Below are 21,181 nucleotides of genomic sequence, written 5' to 3' on the forward strand. Positions count from 1 at the left end.
AAATTGCTCGTTTCGGGCACAGATCGTTCTGTGCCCGAAATTTTTTGCACATCCCTAGTCCAGAACTCTTTAGTTTTCTCACCATAGCCATTTCATACCTTTGTGCTTCTGAGGGAGAAGGGACTTGACAAAATTGACATGCTCTCAGCGTGGGGGTTAACTCCCCACTCAACATACAATAAAAGCAACGGTATATCTGCGAACTCTCCTGAGGAATGGAGGGGAAAGTTGTGCACTGACTCTGTTAATCTGCTGATCATTGTATGTGCACACACACAAAGTCACACAATAAACTAACAACATGCGCCATGGTTTTTTTTTTCACACCAGGAATAAACTGCAGCATTTTGGTGTGGGTCCATACTTCTTGATTAAGAAATAGAAGTTGCTGGAAATCTGTACGTCCAAGCTCATTGATAGATGTAGAAATGGCTGTGGGTGCAGACAGATGGCATAGCTGTGGGAACCAGGGGTGGGTTGGTAGGATGAAAGGAGACTCTATTTGGTGCTTGGGCAAAGAAGCATCAGTTTTATATTTTGCATAGGGCATTCAAAGGTCATTCCAATTACTTTCTGTTCTTGCCGCATTGCATCCATGCACTCATTCCTCATCTCTCCCATTCCCCTTTCTTCCCACGCCACATCTTTTGCACTGTATGCCTTTGCGGTTTTTCCTCTCTAATGATAAAGCGTTTAGCAGTAGGTGTCATATAAATACAAGAAATTAAAAATACATGGACATGCGGGGTGCACAACATCCTCTCACACACACAGGAAGAAGGAGGTTGAACGTAAGGATAGGCATCCTCAAGGTACAAGGCAAGGAAGAGTGCCAAAGGACTAGCCACGTGAATGCTTGAGATAACTTGCGGCTTTTTTAGCTTCTCAGAAGAAAAGCACTAATCAATGAAATGGCCTTTCTGCATTCAAGATTCAGATGTATTTTGCAGCAGCTGTGGGCTGGTATCCTGAAATGTGTGTGTGTGAGAGAGAGAGAGGGAGGGAGGGAGGGGGAGAGAGAGAGAGAAAGAGAAATGAATTGTTTAAAGATTTGTGCTTGATAACTAGGCTGCACAAGAGTCTTATTTTCTGAGCAAGCTATTTTCGCTGAGACCATTTGAGTTTTGATTCTGCTCCAATTCCGGAGTGCATGCATAATTTAAAAACAATATATTTTCAATTATATTGAACTTCCAAAACAAGAGAATTTTTATGGATGTTAAATGTAACCAGGTAATCATTAAAATATTGCTTGTGTTGCTATTTCCTGCAGTTCAAAGGCAATGTTAAAATTCCTTAGTAGTAAATGAGACCTCTGGGGAGAAATGGTTAGAAAAAGATTTAATCAGGGCTTTCCCCCCACCTTCCCTTTTGAGAAGAAGGAAAAGAGGGAGGGAGCCATGGCATAATACCCTTCAATTTTCCTACTTGTTTTGGAATCAAAGTCATGCCCAGTATCCTACTGAGAGGAAAATTATTCCAGGCCGGCAAATCTATAGAACAAATCTCCATTTCCCTGCAAATGTATTGATGTTGTGAACTCACTGATACATGGTAATATCCAGTTAAAATGGACGGCATGACCAAAAGAGTTTGTGGGCAGCTTTGTCTAAATGTTCCACTATATAGTTTGATGTGACCTCATTATTACAAAAATTAATTCCGACCCTTGTGGCATGTTTGGAAATGTGCCAGAAATAACGAAGCTGACAGCCTTGTAAATCATATTTCAGTGACATGTTGCTGAGAAGTCAAAAGGTATCATCTCGATCTTCCTAGATGAATAGTTTAGTGCTCTGTCTTCTTATAGCCCTTCAGATGACATGTCAGTAAAAATACATCAGCTGACAGTCTGAGATGCAGAGGCTTGTCAAGGCTCACAGTTTTCCCGCTAGCATAATTGATTTCTCATTACATTCTCATGGCCGCAAGAATGGTGGTGTTTCTCCAGACTAGCCATTCAGAACTAGCAGCAGGGGAACTCCACCATCTACTTCTCATGAGCAGGGTTGCGTGAACTTTTCAAGTCTCCCTCCCAACACATTCAAGATAAGAGGGGTCCCATTTCATATTTCATTCATGGGAGCAATGAGATGTTCATAAGAGCAGGAGGAGGCTCTTAAGGAGAACGAGAGACCACCCATTCTTTTAAATAAGTGCAAGGTCAAATTGAAAAAAGGGGGCCCCATCCACTCCACAAACAAACATTCACAGGACAAGATCAACAGATGAGAGTATTTGATTTGATGGCATATGTCCTTCATGCAATTTTGAATCTGGTAGGAAGCCAGGCTCCCACTGTGGTTGAAACATTTGCTAGAAGTCTTCTTTCTATATTGTATCTGTCTTCATCCTCTTGTGGTTATGATGTGTGGCCATCCTCAATTCATGCATATGTTACGCCGAAACCCATTGCCAATAAGGGGTTATTAAGAAGCATTTGCACTTCTAATGTAAAGGCTGTTAAGCTCCACTCATGCAAGTAATCTCTGTAGTACTTCATCCCTGACTTGAGGGATGATAGCATCTTTAAAATACAGGCCGGGCCCACATAATCTGCTTGATTATCCCATGCTTTCTGAAAATGAGCATGCTTGCCCTTGTCATGTGGATGAACTGGGCTATGCAGAAACATATTCCTCAACGCACTTCTGTGTGTTGCCATCTGATGCTGCTATCCATCAGAGACAAAATCAAATGTATTCAAATCAATGCGGACACAGAGAGGCATTGTGCATCTTGTTAGCATAGAAGCCCCACTCTTGTTTCCCTGCTACCGAAAGTGAAAGCCAGGAAAAAAAAGAAAAAAGGAATACATAAGATGATATGACTGTCAGCAAGCTGGAGAAGATTAAAGATAAGTGTTTGCTGTCAAAATATATTAAACCGTCTTAGTTTCCTATTAATCTGGTTTTTCATACATGGGAGGAATTAGATCAGAGAGTCACCCCAAGAAGAAACCTGATCAACAAAATTAATTTTGCTGTGTAAATAGCTTGAGGACAATCCGCAATAAACTTCAGTTGGCATGGTTTTGGGGGGGTTGTTTTTAATTTAGAAAGCAATATATGGCTGAAATTGGGCCTCTCATGTAGGAGATTAATTTACTCTTGCTGAGAAGCATATGGACTTTTACAGCAGCTATGCATGAGCTATCTAGTCTTTCATTTATTTTCTTTTGAGGGGAAAATAATAATAAAAAGCCGAGTTTGTTGAATTTAAGCTGCCATTCTTTTCTCTTTTTTTTAATCTTATCTTTTGAAAGAAAGTCAGCAGCAAAGAAATTGGGCACAGTCAGCGATGTACTACAGCTGCACATCTCCCATGCTTCTCCCAATTGAAAAGCATTGTGAAGGGGAAGAAAATGAACTACGGCCCAATGCGAGGGATCATGCCCATTGTCTGCCAGGCAATAATACATGCAAAGTATAAGGTCAGGGATTCTGCTACCTGCTAGGAGACAGAAAATAATAATTAAATTTGATTTAGAGCTTGAAGGCCTCTTGCATTCAGACTGTTCCTGCAGAATAACAAGCAAAAGCGATGGTGGGGTGTGTGTATATATATCTCTCTCTCACCAGTTGGTAAGTCCTCTCCATAGACTTGTCTTGTGCATAGGAAAGAAAAGAATTTCAGATGTGGGGAAGGGCAGGAATCCTTGATCCATTATGAGATCCATTTGAGCTGCAGCTCAAGGGTATAAAAAGTTACCAGGTTCAGTACCTGGCAGGGCTAGGAAAGACTCCTGCCTGACACCATAGAACATAAGAACAGCCCTGCTGGATCAGGCCCAAGGCCCATCTAGTCCAGCATCCTATTTCGCACAGTGGCCCACCAGATGCCGCTGGAAGCCACAGACAGGAGTTGAGGGTGTGCCCTCTCTCTGGCCATTACTCCCCTACAACTGGTACTCATAGGCATCCTGCCTTTGAGGCTGGAGGTAGCCCACAGCCCTCTGACTAGTAGCCATTGATAGACCTCTCCTCCATGAAGTCGTCCAAACCCCTCTTAAAGCCATCCAGGTTGTTGGCTGTCACCACATCCTGTGGCAGAGAGTTCCACAAGTGGATCATGCATTGTGTGAAAAAGTACTTCCGTTTGTTGGTCCTAGACCTCCTGGCAATCAATTTCATGGAGTGACCCCTGGTTCTAGTGTTGTGTGAGAGGGAAAAGAATTTCTCTCTCTCCACTTTCTCCACACCATGCATGATTTTATAAACCTCTATAATGTCTCCCCGCAGTCGTCTTTTTTCTAAACTAAAAAGCCCCAGGTGTTGTAGTCTTGCCTCATAAGAAAGGTGCTCTAGGCCCTTGATCATCTTGGTTGTCCTCTTCTGTACCTTTTCCAGTTCAACAATGTCCTTTTTAAGATGTGGTGACCAGAACTGTACGCAGTACTCCAAGTGTGGTCGCACCATAGTTTTTTATAAGGGCATTATAATGTTAGCCGTTTTATTTTCAATCCCCTTCCTAATGATCCCTAGCATGGAATTTGCCTTTTTCACAGCTGCCACAAATTGAGTTGACACTTTCAACGAGCTGTCCACCACAACCCCAAGATCCCTCTCCTGGTCCATCACCGACAGCTCGGATCCCATCAGCATATATCCCATGAGCCCCTGGTGGCGCAGTGGTAAAACTGCCGCCCTGTAACCAGAAGGTTGCAAGTTCAATCCTGACCAGGGGCTCAAGGTTGACTCAGCCTTCCATCCTTCCGAGGTCGGTAAAATGAGTACCCAGAATGTTGGGGGCAATATGCTAAATCATTGTAAACCGCTTAGAGAGCTTCCAGCTATAGAGCGGTATATAAATGTAAGTGCTATTGCTATATACTTGAAGTTGGGGTTTTTCGTCCCAATGTGCATCACTTTACACTTGCTAACAATTTTGTCGCCCACTCCCCCAGTTTGGAGAGATCCTTTTGGAGCTGCTCACAATCTGTTTTGGAGGTCACTACCCTGAAGAGTTTGGTATCATCTGCAAATTTGGCCACCTCGCTACTTACCCTTGCTTCTAGATCATTTATGAATAAATTAAAAAACACCAGTCCCAGTACAGATCCCTCGGGGACCCCACTTCTTACTTCCCTCCATTGTGAAAACTCTCCATTTATACCTACCCTCTGTTTCCTGTGTTTCAACCAGTTAGCAGTCCACACATGTACTTGTCCCTTTATCCCATGACTGCTAAGTTTCCTCAGGAGTCTTTGATGAGGAACTTTGTCAAAAGCTTTTTGGAAGTCCAGGTAGACTATGTCAACTGGATCACACACTCGTTGACACACTCAAAGAAGTCCAAAAGGTTGGTGAGGCAAGATTTACCTTTACGGAAGCCATGCTGGCTCACTCCCAGCAGGGCATGTTCTTCTAGGTGCTTTACAATTTTATACTTGAGGATGTTTTCCATCAATTTGCCTGGAACGGAAGTTAGGCTAACCAGCCTGTAATTTCCCGGATCTCCCCTGGATCCCTTTTTGAAAATCGGTGTTACATTTGCCACTCTCCAGTCCTCTGGTACAGAGCCCGATTTCAGGGATAAGTTAAATATTTTAGCAAGAAGGTCGGCAATTTCACATTTGAGTTCTTTGAGGACTCTTGGATGGATGCCATCCGGCCCTGGTGATTTGTTAGCTTTCAGTTTTTCCAGACAGTTTAGAACATCATCCCTTGTCACTTCTGTCTGACTCAGCTCTCTAGCCTCCATCCCTAAAAAGCCTGGTTCAGGAACAGGTAGATGCTCAGTATCCTCTGCCATGAAGAAAGATGCAAAGAACTCATTCAGCTTCTCTGCAACCTCCATATCCTCCTTAATAATCCCTTTCACTCCCTCATTGTCTAATGGTCCAACTGCCTCCCTGGCAGGTTTCCTGCTTCTGATGTACTTAAAGAAGTTTTTGTTATTCCCCTTGATACTTTTGGCTAAATGTTCCTCAAACTCTCTTTTTGCCTCCCTTATTGTCACCTTGCATTTCTTTTGCCACAGTTTGTGTTCCTTTCTGTTCTCTTCATTTGGACAGGCCTTCCAATTTCAGAAGGAAGTCTTCTTCCCTTTTATGGTTTCTTTGATGGTACCCGTTAGCCATGCTGGCATCCTCCTGGACTTAGTGGTACCTTTCCTCCTTTTGGGTATACAAGCTGACTGGGCTTCTAGTATTGTGGTTTTGAGTAAACTCCATGCATTCTGGAGCGAAGTGACTCTCCTGATTTCCCCCCTCAGTTTTGTTTTCACCATACTCCTCATTTTGGAGAAGTTTCCTCTTCTGAAATTCAAAATGTCTGTGTTAGACATCCTTGGTGATTCTCTCCCCGCGTGTATGCTGAATTTGATGGCACTATGGTCACTGTTCCCTAAAGGGTCAATGACACTGACATCATGCACCAGGTCCTGGGTGTCACTCAGAATTAGATCCAACGTCGCCTTCTCTCTGGTCGGTCCCATGACCAACTTTTCTAGGGCACAGTCATTTAGCGTATCTAGAAATTTGACCTCTTTATCCTAACTTGAATGTGAATTTACCCAGTCTATGTGTGGGTAGTTGAAATCACCCATAATTACAGCCCTGCCTCTCCTTGACGCCTCCCTGATTTCCTCCTGCAACTCCCAGTCACTGTCGGCATTTTGATCCGGAGGGCTATAGCACGTCCCCAGTAGCACGTTCCCTTTCCGGCCTTGTATAGTCACCCACAGGGTTTCTGTGGAGGACTCCAGTCCACCTAGGTTTTCTAGCTTGTTAGATTCTATCCCTTCTTTAACATACAGTGCTACCCCTCCTCCAAGGTTCCCCTCCCTGTCCTTTCTATAGAATTTATACCCAGGGATAACAGTGTCCCACCGGTTCTCACTGTTCCACCATGTTTCTGTTATGCCTACTATATCTATTTCTGCGTTAGCAACCAAGCACTCCAGCTCACCCATCTTGGCTCGGAGGCTTCTGGCATTGGCATATAAGCACCTATACACGGAATCTCTCGTCTGATGTATGCTATTCTTTTGACTCTTTGACCTGCTGGCACAGGCTCCCGTCAGCTCTTTATGTGGTTCTGCTCTGTCCCCGTCTGTTTTATCTGAATTCTTTGCAGCCTCACACTTTAAAGGATGGCTTTTGCCAAACGGGATACTGCCCAGCTCCCATCGGCTGTTCCCCAGGTGTCATTTTAAAAGCTGCTCTGCAACCTTTTTGATTTTAAGCGCCAGCAGTCTGGTCCCATCTTGGTTCAAGTGCAGCCCATCCCTTTTGTACAGGCCTTGCTTGCCCCAAAATGTGTCCCAGTGCCTAACAAATCTAAACCCCTCCTCCCGGCACCAATGTCTCATCCACGCATTGAAACCCCTCAGCTCTGCCTGTCTCACTGTACTTGTGCGTGGAACAGGTAGCATTTCTGAGAATGCTACTTTGGGGGTCCTGGACTTCAAAATGCTACCTATCAGCCTGAATTTGGCTTCTAGGACCTCCCGACTGCATTTCTCCACATCGTTGGTGCCGACGTGCGCCACGACAGCTGTCTCCTCCCCAGCACTGCCTAGGAGCCTGTCTAGACGCTGCCTAATGTCCGCAACCTTCGCACCAGGCAGGCAAGTCACCGTGCAGTCAACACGTGGGTCACAAACCCATCTCTCTATCCCTCTAATGATTTAATCACCAACTACAAGGAGGCCCCAACCCCCCAGAGGAGTATCCCCTGTGCGACAGGATATGGGCTCATCATCAACGGAAGGGGTCCCTTCTAAAGGAGCATTTCCCTCTTCCTCATTGCCCAAGACCTTCATTCTCCCTGACAGCAGAGGAGCTACCAACCCTGGAGTGGGATGCCTCTATCACATCCCTGAAGGTCTCGTCCACTTGCCTCTCTGTCTCTCTGAGCTTCTCCAGATCTGCCACCTTGGTCTCTAGGGATCGGATTTGTTCCCTGAGATCCAGGAGCTCCTTGCACCGAGCACACACCCATGACTTCTGCCCATGGGGTAAATGTGGCACTCTGTGCAATACACTGGGACGTGCCCTTCCCCTGCTGACCTTCTATCTTCATACTGTTTTAGTTGGCTGTTTACAGTATTTAGGGAGCTTATTGTCCGTTTATTGGATAGTTTATTAGGATAGGTCTCAGCTGTAATGGTCAACTATTTAACTGTCCCAACAGCCTTTCCCAAGAATATGAGGGATACGAGGGAGTGATATGTACTTACATTCTCTTCTCCACCAGGCTCCTTGTGATCCTTGTGATCGCAGGGGCTTGTTCCAGGCTCCCCTGCATACTTCCCGCTAAACTCCTGCAAAATTCCTACATCCTGTTTGCTATCCCTGTTCGCTATGCTCTGTTCGCTATACTCTCGGGCCTTAACCTCATATGTAGAGTAGCCTTCCAACTGTCACACAGGATGTGAGTTAAAGGAAAGGAAAGTGGGGCCTCTCCCAGCCCTAGCTGACTCCACCCCCTCCAAGCAGCCACTAAGTAAACACTGCAGTTAGGTAACCCTAAGAACTCCTAGCCCTGTGATATCTTAACCCTAACAAGTAACCCTAACAAGTTAACACCCTAACACCTTGACTAGAGAAGCTGCCAGCCAGTGAAAACAATGAGGCTGTTCTCAAGCGCAGGCTAACAAAGCCATGCCTGGTCCTGCCTGCACTTGAGAACCACTGGGATCAGGCCCAATCCCAGCGGTTCTCAGTGACAAACATGCCTCAGTGGAGCTCCCGGCCAGCTTCAGAGAGGGGACCCCCATAATGCACCATGCACTCACCCAGTGCAATATGTGGGTTCTGGGTGGGGGGAGCGATGCTTCCTGGCACCACGATCTCCATGCTGCCTGAGGAGGCAGCTGCATGTCTGGGCGCATGATCTCTGTGCCCAGACTCTCAGCTTGGATCCTTTGCAGGGAAGTAAGCTTTTTAAGGCTTCCTCCCCACTGACCCTGTAGCCCTTTCTCACCAATCATGAGAAAGGGCTCAATACTGAATTAGATGGACCAGTGGTAGAAGGCAATTTCCACTGCTCATACATTCTCCATTTAATTACAACTGGCAAAGGCTCAGCAAAATCTATGGGTCAACGGAATGCCCTGTAGTGAATGTTTCTCAGCATGAAAAAGGACTTTGGATAGGGTCAAAAGCTCTCCCCAACACTTCATTGCTTACCTCTTTCATGCTCATAGTCAGGCGCGTAACAACGATCGGGCAAGGGGAGACAGTTGTCTGGGGGCCCCACTGCCTGGAGGGGCCCCCCAGAGGCACCTCACGTGACTCCCCATTGGCCCCTGCCCAGCCCCAAGGCCCCTCAGCCACTTGCCCTGTTCGCCGTCTCTCCAGCTTGTTCTCCTGGCCGGCAATCCAGGCAGCAGACAAGCTGCAAAGAGCTGCTTTTCTCCCGCCTCTCAGCTGATCGGCGGGTGGGCGGGACTTCCACAGAGGCCTCGTGTAGGCCTCTGTGAAGCCTGAACTCCAGTAGGGCCCAAGCCAGCCAGGAAGGAGGAGGCAGCCAGAGTGGCCACCACTGGCCTCTCCAGCAGAAGACCCCTTGCTGCCCTGCCCAGCTCAGCATTTGCCAGGTAGAGTGTGAACTCCTTTTTTGTGGTTACCTCCCCCCCCCCATATATAGGCATCTGCTTGCCATAGGGCTTTGATATGGCGGGGGGGAGGGACTGAGAAGTCTCTGAATATTTATTTTTAAACAGCTTGGAAAATTTGCTGGCTTAAAAAAAACTATCTAAAAAGTCCTATAAGTGGCTTGTTTCATGGCAGAAAATTACAAAAACTTATGGAAGAAACAGTATTATATTTATTTTATTCATTCATTCATTCATTCATTTATAAATGCACTTATGGTCTGAGTGAGAACTGTGAAGCATGTCTTGTGCTTTTATTTTATTTTATTTTTCTTGTGTGTGAAGTGCTCCCCAATAACTTGCAGGGACTTCAGGGTAAATCTGGCCAACATGTGAATGCAGCACCTCCATTCCAGAGGAGAGGTGTCTTAAAGGGCTTTAAAAGCCTCCTGTGAAAAACCTCCTGGAATCGAACTTGACTGAATTTGTTCAGAATTCTGAGAAAACAAACATAGGCTCACCCTGCATGGCTGAAAGTCTCCTTTGCTAATCTGCAGCGAGGGGGCCATTTTAATAATTAGCATTGCTGGTGTGTTCTAGGCATTAAAGGTAGCACAAATATATAGTACTCAATGTATATCACTATATATTGTGACGTGTGCGTGTGTGTATTCAGTGAAATGTATTTCCAGGCAGCATACTTATTTTGGAATATCAGACTTAAACCCTTGGGGGCCTGGGGTGTGCGGAGGCCCTGGACTTTGAGTGGTGGGGCCCCATTTTAAAATCTCGTCTCTGGGCCCACTGCAAACTTGCTACGCCCCTGCTCATAGTTCCTGTTCACTGGTGTTTGCAGTTCCAATCATGATGCCATTTTTATTTCTGAATGGACCTTTGCTTCCTACAAACAGTGAAGTTTGGAGAATACCGCCCCCCCACACACACACCCCGAGAATTATCCAAAAAGGCTTGGGGAAAGCCATAACATTCCCAATCAAGATGGAAGATTTCCCCCATCCTTATTTATAGAACTTCATTCTGCTGATATGAGGAAGTGCACCCTTGGTTTACCATTTCCTTATTATAACATCGAAGAGACACTGGGGGATGTGGGGAGATCAAGTGGCCGAGTGGCTCAGAATGTACAGATCAGGTTTCAAGTGGGTAGTCATCATGGAAGATTGGCTTCTGAAGAGAGGGGCAAGGAAAAGGCTGAATGCAAGAAATCTCCTGTGCAATAGGGATGTGTGAACCAACTTGAGCCGGTTCACCATCAAACTTGGCCAGCTTGAGGCTTGCCCCCAGCTCGGTCTTGAGCAGAACCCCCACCCCCAAGATGGTCTGGGGATTCTAACGATATGACTGGGATCATGCATGTCACACACGGGCCTGCCGTGTGTGTGTGCAGGTGCATCAGATACTTCCAGTTAGTTCTGGTGAAGGGGGCAAATGGGGTGGCAGGGAGGTATGCTGCCACCCCAATGGACTTTCTAAAAATGGAGCACTGGCAGCGGAAGTGCGGCAGGAGGGGTAAGCGCACCCTCTCCCAGCCTTAAAGCAGCACCCCCCATCTTCGAACCAGTGGAACCACCCGCCATTGGAACTGGTTCAGAGGCCCATAGAGGGCCTCCAAAATGGTTTTGTGCACATCCCTACCCACCTCTTCTCTCCTCCTGCTTCTTGCAAGCTTTACAAATAGTGTGAGGAGAGGTACTCCATGTGAGACTGGCAAGGGTCAAACTGGTCCCAAAGAGCATCTTGCCACCCTGCTGGCATCCCAATAAACGTCCACTTGAGACAGCTGCACCACCTCATCTCGTGAAAAGACCAGCCCTCTGCAGGGCTCACAGGGTTTTTCCAAGTAGTCTGATCTACATTAGGGTTGTGAATGAACGGTTTGGCACTAAACCGGTACAACTCGAACTGGGCCGGTTCAGAAGTTCAATTGCAGACCAGATCAGGGGTGATTCAGTCCATGATAGAAACAAACCAAGCCCAGTTGGGGTGGACCAATTCAGTGCCAAACAGGTGGCCAGGAGGGTATCGAGAGAGGTAATTAAAAGGTCTTCTTACTACCCAGCATGGTTGCCAATACTGGCGCTCACTCCCCCCCACACACACACACCCCAGCGCAGCCTATATCTGTAGCATGTGGGATACTCCCTCTTTTGGCTCACAAAGGCCTGAACAAAGCCCCAACAACATGGGAGGCTTGGTAAAAGAGGGAGAATCATGCATGCTTCAGATATGGGCTGCACCTGGAGGAGGCAAACAGTGGCATCGGCAACCACGCTGGGCAGTTAGAAGAGCTTTTTAACTACCTCTCTCGCCACCACCCACAGCTGCCCCTTCAGGAGCCAGGAGCCCCACCCCTTTACTTGTAAAGGGGAATCCTAACCAGATTCCCCTTTACAAGTATTAGCCACCGAACCACCAAATGGGCTCAGTCAAATGGACCCGACCAGCCTCTGGTTTGACTGAACTAGTTTGGCAGCCACAGTTCATCTCGAATTCATCCGCATGTAATGTGAAACTGCAGTTCCAGTGGACCTGTGGTTCTGGTCCCCCCTCCCAATGCTCTCCTGTCCGAATTCAGATGTCATGGAGACCAATCTAACTGCAGTCAGCAAGACGGCAGAGAGGAGGGGGAACTGGCTGTGCGAGTGTTCTTCTGGCACGAAGGACAGCCCACACAGCCAATCATGGCCAGAGGGTGGGAAGAGCTTCCTCCCTCAACTCCAACTTCAGCTAATGCACCCTGCGGTTTGGAATTCAGATGACATGCAGGTTGCATGGAAACTTGGACTGGGGAGATGAAACTCAGTACAACCTGAGGGTTCAAAAAAAAAAAGTGAAAATAAGGGTCAGTCGCAACATGGAACTGGAGCTGCAAGTATTCGGACAACATGGTGAGGAAACCTCTGCCCCCTAAAACTCCAGTTTTGCATTACATGAGAATGCCGCCAGAGATTTGAAACCCAGGCCTGGACTTCAGGCCTCCAATACAAAGTATACTACTGATGATGGCAAGCTGGAATAAAACACATGGCAACCAGGATTTGTAAAAAGGTTTACACAAGGCAAGATAACAGCCCAAGGCAGGGTCAGCTTAATCTGGCCTTTTTAGGCATCACTGGATGAAGAGTAGCAAGAAATCCATTTGCCAACATGCTAATGACTTGAATGTATCAAATATGCATCAAGCCATGTATAAAGGGATGGAGGGAGGGCCCTGCATCAGAGTGATGCAAGCCTAACCTTTGGTTGCTGTTACCAAATGGCAGTGCTGAGCAAAGCAGTTAGATATAGCTGAGCTGATGCTAGTGCTGGAGTTCTGTCTCTGTTGCCTCAAGGGCTGTCTCCTTTTTTATGAGTACCATTTATCTCTCATCTAGCCCCAGGGTAGAAGAAAGTGATATCCAAAAGAGGCAGGATAGCATAATCAGCTCTGTTAAGACAAAGAAGAGTTTGCCTGGGTTTTTTTAAAAAATGCAGTTGCTATGTATTTCTGACTCACCCGAGCTAGTTCCTTACAATGAGAGCTGTTGAACAGTCTGCCTTGTGCAGTCATGGCTGTCCTTTGCTGAAGGGTTTCCAAGGGAAGCTGGACGGCCATCAGTCTGGGACGCTGCAGCCATTTCCTGCAAAGAGCAGGGTTTTCCAACTCAAACATTCTATGATTCTAAGAGTGCTTCTAAAATAGAAAGGGAATTGGCACAATCATGTTACTTTCAATAGGGATGTGCACGAACCACGGTTCAAACCACAGTTGGAACCGCAGTTCAAGCACATTTTGGGAGCGGGGCCAAGGAGCTTTAAGGAAGAGAAAAGCAGGTCCTTATCTGCTCTTCACCATCCCATGCAGCTTCTTTCTGGGGTGGCGCCCATCCTTAGAAGCCCCATGTAGCATCAGCACACACATGGCACCCATGCATGAGTGGATGTCATGTGCATGCTGATGCCAGGCAGGGCTTCTAAGATGCACGACCTCAGCAGGATGCTGCATGTGGTGGCGGAGAGCAGGTAAGGACCCGCTCTCTTTCTTAAAGCTCCCGAGCCTGCTCCCAAAATGTGCTCAAACCGCAGTTCATGCACATCTCTAAGTCTCAAAAAAGAAGCAGCAGCTAACCTATGGCCAGGATCCAGCCAAAGACAGGCCATCAGCTGGCTTCAAGGGTAATATGGGGGACTCCAAACTCTGGACCACATGTTGTGCAGCCATCCACGGCTGTAAGGGAGCTGCATCCCTGTACAGCAAGGCTGCTCTGAGGTCAGCCAATGTCTTATCAAGCAGCAGAGTGCATGTGAAAAGAAAGTGGAGCAATTTTGCTGACTTCACTGGATTCTGCTAGTGCTCTTTCCCAGCTAGGAATACACCCCTGAGGGTCCACTGCTCTTTTTCAACCAGACAATTCACACAACCATCTGGGGGTGGGTTGGAGGATTAGAGAGCTCCTACTCTATTAGCTGCACGCAAACAGAATCTCCATTTGGCTCAGCAAACTCAGGAAATACATGAGTAAGCCAGGTCCAGTTTCAATTGCTGACTTTGGGAGCTGATAGTACTCTGAGGCCTCCATGACTTCCCAGCATGCTTTGCACTACCAGTAGACTGGAAAACCTCGTTACATCAGCATCTCCCCCCCAATTAACCACAAGGGAGCAGGAGGCTGACTCAGCCTTGCTGAAGCTGCTCCAGCTACAGGCTCATAGAGTGGCACATCCATGGATGGCAGCCCCTATAGCCAACGTTCTCTATTGTTTCCAGGCCTGCTGGGTCCCAGTGGCTGGGTAGAAGAGGTAAATAGATCCACATGACCAGAAAAGCAAGGTAGGAGAGCTCTCCTCTTCTCCTGCCTTGATTAAGAGCAGGGTACAAAAACTGGGTTACCCTGCTTAGACCAACATGGGTTGGTTGGATTTTCTTGAGTTCACACAATCCTACAAACCAGGGTAGCCTGCCTCCTACCCTGACTTTTATGATTGTGTGAACAGGCCTACTTACACACATTGTAGTTTGATTTGTCTGTTGGAGATATCTGTGGAGATAATTAGGAACACAGGAACATAGGAAGCTGCCATATGCTGAGTCAGTCCATTGGTCTATCTAGCTCAGTATTGTCTACACAGAATTAATACACCTGAGGCCCATGTTTCCTGAAGTAACATAATGCCAAAGCATTGGTGATAACATACAAGGGACTTCTTATCCCATCCTGCTATCCTCCATACCATAAGCTTCAGATGGGAATCCCTGGAGACCTGGTGTTTCAGTATTTAAAGTAAATCCAACATTGTCCATAAAAAAATTTCTATTGCTGTTAGTCTGATCTAAATGTGTCATTACTACAGGATTGATAAGTAGAGGACAGAAGGATGAAAAGGAGAACTCATTTCTTGAGACGTTATGATTCGTAGTTCTGTTCAGTCCATTTTCAGGAAGTGTAGGAGGCTAAAACGGGCAGGAGGGGGTGAGAAAGCTCCATTGCATGAGCAGAACCCTGCACATGCTTCTCGGGATCCATCCCAATAGGTTTTAGAGCTGGGTATTATCTAAGATAACTTCTCAATCAAGTTGCCCATCAGAAGCAAAGTCTGTACATAAAATGCTTGTTTCTAAATGGCACAATTCAAGAACTATTGTATAAAACTAACTTACCTACTGTTGAGACATTATGCAACACGTGTGTTAAAAAAACACCATCATTTCCAAGATAATGGATTTTGTTTCATTGAAGATGGTAAGTGATAAAAATACTTATGCTTAATGTTCACTAAATTATGGGCTTTAAGAACAAATGTATCCAAAATAGTTTTTACCGGTTTTAGGAGAGCCATGCTGTAACTCCTGCTGGTTCCCAGCAAAAAATAATGTCGTGTCAACAAACAAATCCAGAAAAGAGGTGATAGGCCCAAGATGTAGGTGTACTTTGGGTACCAAAGCTGGGTGAAATATCTGTCTGAGTTGTCCTGGAACGGTCAGTCAGACCTGCTGCTCCTCCATCAGTTAGAACTGAAAACAATGGGCAAGGTCAGCCATTGATTTGACTAAATATAATGCAGCTCCTTATGTCCCATTATTCAGCAAACATGGCACAAAAAGATCCATGTATAGCTGAAGGCAATCAATCACAAAATAGATCTGTGTCCAGGCTGATTAGGGCTATTTTCAATTAAGATTACTTAGATGGTTGACTTATTGCATTCCAACCATTAATCATCCCATTAATCAAGTTTAAAAATTGGAGCTGAATAGGACACTTTTGATTTTTGAATGAGATTTACAATTTGCAAGATGGTGAATGAGATAAATATTTGAAATTGCATTCTTCTTGACCCTTCATTTAAACTCTGGGAATTTTAGGTTTCAATGTTAGCTCAGCAAGCAATCTTGAGAGTTTAATTAATTAGAACTGTACATATGGGCTGATATCTTGTCTTCACAAATTCCAAATTTATTAAACTGTGAAGTAAACAAAATTAAAAAAGCATAAGTAATTGTAGTATTCTTGTGCTTGGTGTGTTCAGAAATATGGTTGAAAATGTAGATTATTGCCCAGGCAGATCTTGAGTACAGCTCATTTGACCCAGCCTGCTTCTTAATAAATCAGGGGACATATGGGGCTATTTGATTGGCTGAGGTTGAGGATGGGTGGTGTTAGGTCCACTTTGGTGAGCTGTTGGCTCTTGCCTGCCGAGATCCTCATTTGGTGCTTGAGAGGCATCCATTCCTACTTTCCCCAGAGCATAATATGGGTTTTGACTGGTTGTCCTTTTGAGGGCCAGGTATGAATTTGTTGACCTCCATGAAACTGACTGGTGATTGAGGTCTTTTTTGCCTAGTCCACACTGAGGCTATTCCCATGATCATTGGAAAGTGGGCTAAGTGATCGTGGGAACCACTGGGCTCATGGGCAAGCCCAGTGCCCCCAAGGTGCCTAAAACACCCTCCCCTTAAATGAGATTAACAGAGCAGGCGCTCAATTAACCTCTTTTTCCTGCTTGTGTGCCGCCGTGGTGCGTGGTGACACACGAGTAGACTACCAGTCGGGAGGCTACAAACACCCTCCTCGGTATTGAGTGTCCCCCCAAAATGCCCTGTGCACTTGCGCAGGGCATCCTGGGACTTCCAGGGGCCTAGTGGCCCCGATCCCCGGAACCCCCACAGCCCTGGGTGGCTGGATTGACCAATCACACAACTACCAGTTCCGTCACGGAGCTGGTAGTTGTGTGATTGGTCAATCCAGCCGCCCAGGGCTGTACGACTGCTTGTCTATGGGGAGAGCAGGCTAAGCCTGCTCTCCCTGGAGAACCCTCCCAGGATCTACAAACAGATCGCCTCATTATGTTCTATAGTTTGTTAGGTTCCTTCCCAGGTCAACACACCAGGTATGGTGCAGGATTTGGAACTTAAGATTGGTCAGCAACCTAAGACACATATATGGCATAAAGAGGAGTCCTTGGTCAGTCCCTAGATGCTTGATGGCTTTGGAACTGCTGACTGGGGGCTTTCTCAATTCTTCTGAGACATCACCAAATTTAAAGACTTGCCTTCTGGGTGCGAGTGATGACTCTTGCAGATTCCTTGGCCCCTTTGGTTGGCTAAGAGTATCAGCAATTGCCTAGAGGGCCATGGTGCTATTCTGAGCCAGAGTGTGTCACTCAATATGATGTGAGGTAGGTAAGGACACACATCTTGGGTGGCAAGTCATTAGTTCCCACACTGTAGGGGTGGTGATAGTGAGTCAATCCCTTTGTTGTTGTTTAATTGGAAGTTAATTGAATAAAATTGTGACCTTTACCTACAATTAAGACTAACTGGCTGGACCGGGCTCCCTCCTGGCCCACTTCTTCTCTCTTCCAGCACACTTCTCCCCCCCCCCCCCGCCCGCCCGCAGTTTCTGGCAGGTGGGAGCAGCCTGCTTCCCTCCCTCTTTCTGGCCAGCAGGCCAGCCAGAAAGCCAGCCCACCACCTCCTCCCGCCCGCCCACCAATTTCTGGCAGCCAGGCTGGCCCACCACCACTGTCACCTGTTCTCAGTGGCCAGCCCGCCGCCACCTGCTGTTTCCGGTGGCCGGGCCACTACCTGCTCCCACTGGCCGGTCGCCTGCTGGTGGGAGCAGCCCACTTCTGCCCCTTGCCCAGTGCTTTCTGGCTGGCACCACCTCCTCCCACATGCCTGGCTGCTCGCCACTTCGGGGTTTCTGAGCCAGCCTGCTGCCCCCTCCTCATCCCTATTTTCCTCCCCGTCGCTAGTCCAGCAGCTGCTTGTGAACTCTCGCGAGAGCTGCCACGGATGGGATTAGCCTAGGCAAAATAAATATATAGATATTTTCAATGGTCTGGGTGCAATATGGTGGAACTCCAGTCCACACAAGTTGATAAATATTCAAGGCTATCATTTGGGTTCCTACACGAGGTCCAAAGTTTTCAAAAAATAATAGTGTATCAGATATAGCACAGCATCCCACTGATGGAAGAATGGGGCATGTGGAAAACCTATCAACACTGTTTGCAGATACACAGAGCCACTGTGGCTCCTAAAAATTGTGTACACACTGTAGGATACTTCTCTGATTGGGAATGATGAGTGGAGTATCTTACAGCGATGACACAATCCTTAAGAGCCACAAAGGCTTTGTGCATTTGTGGGCAGGGTTGATGGGTTTTTCACACTCACAAACCCCAGCACATGTGCTCTGATCTTCCATCAACGGGGCACTGTGTGAAATCTAAACCATTGTATCTCAAGATCAAAATGGTACCAATCAAGCCCCCTGGCTAATGGACTATATGTCCATTGATTAAATCACAGCACAAAAAGGAATCTTGTTGCAAATGTTTGATCAAATCATAATGTCTTTTTTGCACTATGATTTAATCAATGCACATATGCATTGGTGCTCATTAACTGGTAAGGGGGAAGGAAATGAACATGGAAAACTGTAGCAAACTGTACACATACAACACTCTGTAACTTCTGGGAATCAAAAAACAGTGCTGCTCTGGAAAGAAGATCAGGCAATGCAGATCACCGACATCTGGAGAGATATCCAGATGGAGAGAATTTTGTAAGCGTCCCTAGTGCCAACTCTGCTTGAAACAGCCTAAAATAGAGCTTCATTCTGGAAGGATGTCACAACACTTTTCTATTTAAATGATAGAAACATAGGAAGCTGCCATATACTGAGTCAGACCATTGATCCATCTAGCTCAGTATTGTCTACACAGACTGGCAGCGCAGCAGCATCTCCAAGGTTGCAGGCAGGAGTCTGAAGGGTATCTTCAGCCCTGTCTGGAGATGCCCGGGAGGGAACTTGGAAGCTTCTGCATGCAAGCATGATGATGTAGGTGCTCTTCCCAGAGTGGCCACATCCCCTAAGGGGAATATCTTACAGTGCTCACATGTACTCTCCCATTAAACTGCAAACCAGGGCAGACCCTGCTTAGCAAGGGGGAAATTCCATCTTGCTACCACAAGACCAGCTCCTTTGGGGATCAAATATATTTATAATTTGATAAAATGCCTAAGTGTTGTTGCCCCACTTCCAGCAGTGTCGGTGGCACGACACAGGTCCAGTCTAGACAGGCCAATGGCCATAGCTCAGTGGCAGAATGTATGCCTTGCATGCAGAAGTTCCTAGGCTCAAGATGGACCAGTATCGAACTCAGTACAAGGCAGCTTCATAAGTTCAGGATACCCTTCAGATCATCAATTTCCGTTAAAGAAGAGAGCTGGTGAGCATATAAACAGGAAGAATTGAGACAGTGTGAGGAAAGCTATAATCCACATTCCTTAAGATGGGCTGCATTTTTCTTAAATTCCCTCCTCTCTTCCATTCCTAGAGGGATCACCATCATACCACCTAAAACAAAAGCTCAGAGTTTATTTGTGAGTTCTGAGTTTTCAGGTGAAACGTCAGAAGCATAGTGAAAGGGAAGTTAAAAAAAGAAACAACTTTGATAAGACTCGCAACATTTCTAAGGAGGTCCCTCACATCCATATGTTTTCTCCAGCCAAAACAAACTCAAAAGGCATTTGGAAGTGTCTTCCTAGGCAAAATGTCTGAGCAAACCTGTTGCATAAGACTAGCAACATGTCTTGAGGATGGAGGAGGAGGGATGCCACAACCCTAATTTGCCATCAGTTTTCACCTGCAGTGAGCTTTGAAGCAATTGGGCTGGTTCTACCTCAGGCAGTGCATTCTGAGGTATTTTAAGGAAAGCCAAATCCATTCGGATAAGGCTAGCAAAATGTCGCAGGCAGAGGGGGAGATAATATATTCCTCTCATTCCTTCCTTTCTGAGCACAGATTGGGATGAACACAGAAAATACTGACAAGATAGCAGCTCCCATGCAGCGCACTGTCCCATTAGCCAGCGTGGTGTAGTGGCTAGAGTACTGGACTAGGACCGGGGAGACCCGGGTTCAAATCCCCATTCAGCCATGATACTTGCTGGGTGACTCTGGGCCAGTCACTTCTCTCTCAGCCTAACCTACTTCACAGGGTTGTTGTGAGGAGAAACTCAAGTACGTAGTACACTGCTCTGGGCTCCTTGGAGGAAGAGCGGGATATAAAATGTAAATAATAATAATAATATATAGTTGCACAAGGGTACAGGATTGCACAGATGCAGTTGGGAAGTAAAGGCCCAGGATTTCCAGTGTCCATCTATTGCACTTAGGAACATAGGGTGCTGCCTTATACCGAGTCAGACCATTGGTCGGTCTAGCTCAGTATTGTCTACCCAGACTGGCAGTGTCTTCTCCAAGATTGTAGGCAGGAGTCTCTCTCAGTCCTATCTTGGAGATGCTGCCAGGGAGGGAACTTGGAACCTTCTGCATACAAGCATGCAGGTGCTCTTCCTAGAGCAGCCCCATCCTCTGAGGGGAATATCTATAGTGCTCACATGTAGTCTCTCATTCAAATGCAAACCAGGGTGCACTCTGCTTAGCAAAGGGGATCATTCATGATTGCTACCACAAGACCAGCTCACTCTCTCTGTACAACTGCATTTGCACTCTTGTGCAAAACCATTCTTGTGCAACAACCTGTCATTCCAGGTCTAACTAATACAAATTCAATACAGTTAAAACCATAAATGTATATTTGCCTGATTTGCCTTCATTCTTCTGGGATTACTCTGAAGAGAAGATAACTGGGACTATTATAAAAAGAAGACAAAGACTATCATTAGTCTTTTACATCCTTTTTGTTTAACGTGGCAAAACTCTGTTCTCCAGTTCACACACAGGTGACATAAGCGGAACTTACACTTGAATAAAATCAAGGCCCCAAAGCTATGTGACTGACAAAAAAGATCACGCACTGCCATGTCTCAGCTCTTATTCACATTGTGACAAATGTCTCGGTCATGAACGTTCACTGAAACAATTCAAAGCATATGAAAAGAATTAGTCCACAGTGCCAGAGGTCCTTGTTTCTTTAGAGTTCAGACTCCAAACTATTCCTCCTTAATAAATCAGCATAAAGCGTATTGCCTTACTAGTCCGAGAGAACAAACCATTCAAAGAGAAGGATGGTGATGTCTTTTATTGGAGCAACTTTTCTTCAGTTAGATGTAACAGAACCACTTTTTAAAAAGGTTGTTTACTTTTTTATTCATTTGAAGACAT

Source organism: Hemicordylus capensis, chromosome 4, assembly GCF_027244095.1.
Source record: "Hemicordylus capensis ecotype Gifberg chromosome 4, rHemCap1.1.pri, whole genome shotgun sequence".
Taxonomy (NCBI): Eukaryota; Metazoa; Chordata; class Lepidosauria; order Squamata; family Cordylidae; genus Hemicordylus; species Hemicordylus capensis.